This window comes from Cynoglossus semilaevis, unplaced genomic scaffold, assembly GCF_000523025.1.
Source record: "Cynoglossus semilaevis isolate Cse_v1.0 unplaced genomic scaffold, Cse_v1.0 scaffold2142, whole genome shotgun sequence".
NCBI classification, from domain to species: domain Eukaryota; kingdom Metazoa; phylum Chordata; class Actinopteri; order Pleuronectiformes; family Cynoglossidae; genus Cynoglossus; species Cynoglossus semilaevis.
The window spans coordinates 9788-13939 of NW_007585197.1; the positions used below are offsets into that span (position 1 = coordinate 9788).

General features: G+C 41.8%; 1 protein-coding gene across 1 annotated transcript in view; it reads right to left on the bottom strand.

Moving 5' to 3' along the window:
• LOC103398953 (discoidin domain-containing receptor 2-like) overlaps positions 1 to 3285 on the bottom strand; it is a 13041-nt gene extending 9756 nt beyond the window's left edge. Inside the window, exon 1 of the mRNA XM_008337715.3 lies at positions 3079 to 3285. The gene's annotated coding sequence lies outside the window, so the exon portion shown is untranslated. The remainder of the gene's footprint in view (positions 1 to 3078) is intronic.
• Between the last annotated feature and the right edge of the window lie 867 nt (positions 3286 to 4152).

Here is a 4152-nt window from a genome sequence, read left to right on the forward strand (position 1 = left end):
GATTGTCGTTGTTTCTCGCACGAGCGGGGGGGGGGGGGGGGGGGGGGGACCAGGCCCAAAAGCGGAGCGGGTGGAATGACAGGAATGCGAGGAGCGCTTGATTTAACACGCAGAGCCTTGAACCTGACGGACGACCTCGCGGACGAGGAGGTCGTGAAACCGGAACCGGCGGATCCACCTGGGATGGTCGGGATTCAAACTGTAGAACCTACGGGAGCGTCGGGGGCGACGTTTACAACGCAGTCTATGTTGCGCGCTAATGAGGATAAGCATCTGATGAACTGTCTAGAAAAGTTTAGTCTCAAGAGTTAAATAACGTGTCAGTGACTCAAAATGACAAAACCGCTGCATTAAACACCTTGGTCGGCCGGATAAAATGATATGGAGGTCCAGATTTGGCCCGTGGGCCTTGAGTTTGACACAAACGACCGGAGCATCTCAGTCAAACACTAGAACTTCACTCCATCATTTAAAAAAACAAAAAAACAAACATGTCCTCCGTCTTCAGTCTGTACCTGAACAGGCGATCCTGAACCAGTGATCCTGTACCAGTGATCCTGAACCAGTGATCCTGAACCAGCGATCCTGAACCAGCGATTCTGAACCAGCAATCCTGTACCAGCGATCCTGTACCACGGATCCTGTACCAGCGATCCTGAAGCAGTGATCCTGTACCAGTGATCTGCACCAGTGATCCTGAACCAGTGATCCTGAACCAGTGATCCTGTATCAGTGATCCTGTACCAGTGATCCTGAACATGTGATCCTGTACAAGTGATCAACGGCTAACAGGTGATCAACAGCTAACAGGTGATCGACAGCTAATAGGTGATCGACAGCTAGCAGGTGATCGACAGCTAATAGGTGATCAATAGCAGTTTCACCTTCGTCTCTCGTGTGAAGTTCTGGGTCAAACTTTCTAAACCTGCAGCCTCAGACGACCTTTAACCCCCCGCCCCGGTGATTAATCACCTTGTAAAAAAAAACAACACACACCTGCAGGAGGACCAACGACATCAGACGTCCGTGACTAACACAACCTCAAATCACTGCTTGTCCAGCTGAATTATTGTTGCCGGGCGAAAATATTTTCTTTCTCTGTCTCGCGCGTTGTGAAAAAAAAACCCCAAAAAAACCAAACTGAAGTTAAAGAAGGTGAAATCTTCACATCCTGACGTCACCGACGCTCAAGGCAGAAGAAAAATATCTTCTGTTGATTGATGTTCAGCGTTAGAAGACATTAGTGAAAGCGTTAGCATCACTGCGACAGAAAAACAAAAACTAAAAACAGCCCGAAGTTCAAACTTCAGCTGAAATCTTTGCCATTTCGGAGGATTTCCTTTGTTCACGTAACGTCGCACGTTCAGAAGTTCGTCTGATGTGTACTGTACGTTAAAGCTGCGACTAAAAATTTTTTTTTTATCGCTTTTTGATTCCAGAATCATCAGAAACATATTTCCTAACTTGGTCGTTTCCAATGAGTTTCTGCAGCGCCCCCTTTGGTACAAAAGACTAATCGTTGTTATTCCAACTAAACTGTTCTTTGGATTAACGAGAAATCAAATCACAGATTACTGTGACCCCGGAGAGGGGGCCGCCCCCTACTTTGGGACCCACTGACTTAACTCCAGTCGGAGTGAACAAAAAGACAAGAAGCTAACTCCAAGGGCATCGACTGACCGGCTAAATGCTAACAACGAGAATGAATTAAACTACCACCAGTGGAACACGTACCACAGTTTGAGAACCACTGATGTAAATAATTGGAGTTAGGGATTGTTCGAATATTTACAATGTGTTGAGGTCGTTCTCTTTAACGCTTTAATTTAGTCGCGATTTTTTTTCCTATTTATTCTTTAGCATAAATGATTTTTTTTTTTTACAAAATTTTTTATAAAATACAAAAATATACATTTAAATAGGAAAAAAATGAACTGTTTACTTTCACAGCCATTTTGCTGCCACCTAATGACAAGTATTTTATTGTTCTGCCTCCCAGGCATTGACAAACGAAGAAAAAATATTTGCGTAATAAGATATTAATATCATTTTTTTAGACAAATTAAGTGATGTCGGGTAACGTTCCGCGGCACACCTGATGATCTCTCGCGGCACACTAGAGGGCCACGGCCCAGAGGTTGGGAATCGCTGTGTTAACAAAACGACTTTAGAAGTTACAACGTAACAAGCTGAAATTTTAAATTCAATTTTTTTTCTCTCTACGTCTATATTTATTTGTGACACGCGAATTCCTCTCGTTGCCGACAAACGGCGGTCGCTAGGACTGATCGGCAAAAATATTATCGCAAACTGACCTGGAATTTGTGTGAGAAATTAATATTGAACTTTAACTGAAGGGACAGCATAGAGTACGGTTGTGTGAGCGATGTTAACGACGTTAGCATACGTTTTAAATTTTAAGTGACAGACGAGAAAAAGTCTGACTTGAAGATTTTTAAGATGTTTTAAAGACAAATCTTCATGTTGCGCTGTTTTGGTTTTTTTCTTCTGGAATTAAAAAAAAAAAAAATTCTGCGATGGAAACATCACCTCACGATATAAAGGACTTTTCAACTTCCTGCGAACTTTTAATTCACGAAAACAAAGCTGCGGGAATCAGTCTTAGAGAAGTGTCTTTTCATATATATATGAATATAAATGTATATTTCATATATATTTTTGATGCTGTTTGTAGTTAGTTATGAATGTTGACGAAATTTAACGTTACATTTTACCGGTATATTTTCGTACTATTGGATTCCAATGGGTCAAAAAGGGTCGTTCGAGATTTTTTTGTTTGTTTGTTTTTTTTTAAGTTTTTTGTTTTGTTTTGAGCAACGTCACGTTGTCAAATCACGACGTTCCCTTCAGCCCGTTATTTTGCCACATGTTGCCGCAGCAGGTCACAGATCAATGGAAATTATAGGCCGCAGTGTGGAGCAACAGCAGCAACAACAACAGCAGCAATGTTGCTGCTCCTGTCACATTTTCCGTCCGAATCCGATCCGAACTTTCTGATCCGGGTTTCTCCGTCCCACCAAACAAACAAACAAACAAAGACACAGATGTTGCCCGTACCTGTCTGTAGTTTCTCAGCAGCAGCAGCAACACGGAGCTCCTCTCGTCGCCCTTAGAGGATCATGGTGGTGAAAACCAACGCACCTCCTCCTTCTTCTTCTTCTTGTAACGGTTAAAGTCGAACCGTTTGCGCTCGCGAAACACTTTCGCGTGAACCGACGCGGGAGCAACGAAAACACTTTCTGTACAGTCCGGAGAGAAGATCACATACAGAGGAGGAGGGGGACAAAAAAAAAAAAAGTTAAGTGTGTATTTACATCACATCCCGTTTCCGAGGAGCAGGAGAAGAAGGAGGAGCAGGAGCAACAAGGAGGAGGAGGAGGAGCGGGAACGGCAACATGAGCTCCTGTAGGTTCTGACATCCGATAACATGTAGGAAATGTTTCACCAAAGGCACCGGGAAGAGAACCGCACATCGACTAACCGACTTTGCGTCTATTGAATTCGTTTATTGACGAACTTTTCTCCGACTCTGGTTTCAAAGTCTCGCTCTGTAAAAAAAAAAAAGAAGTTAAAAGTCGGTTTTTAATTCACACTTCCGACTCCGGTTTCAAAGTCTCGCTGTGTAAAAAAACAAACAAAAAAAAAAGTTAAAAGTCGGTTTTTAATTCACACTTTTTAAACAACTAACCGATTAAATCCATACCTCAACGTTGTCGCCTCTGTGGCCGCAAGGTGGCAGAGTGGTTAGGGCTCCTGCCTTATAGCAAGAAGGTCAGTCTTAATTGGTGTAAATGTAAATGGGAGCGTGAAACTTTCTTTTTTTTTTTTCTACAGCAAGAAGGTCAGTCTTAATTGGCCATTGGTATAAATGTGAACGTGAAAATTTCTTTCTTTTTTTTCACTTGATAGCTGCTGGGATGACAGCGCCCCCATGAACCTGGAAGAAATGAAAGAAAATTAATTTATTCAAAAATAGTTTGCGTCATCATTATACATTTTTTTATTTATTTATTTTCACTGACTGCGTAATTTCTTGTGACAAATTGAAAAAAATAAAGTTAAACTTTTAATTTTACACAGAACGGCAACTTTTTTTTCCTTTTTTTGTCACAAAAGTCCTAAAATAATAAA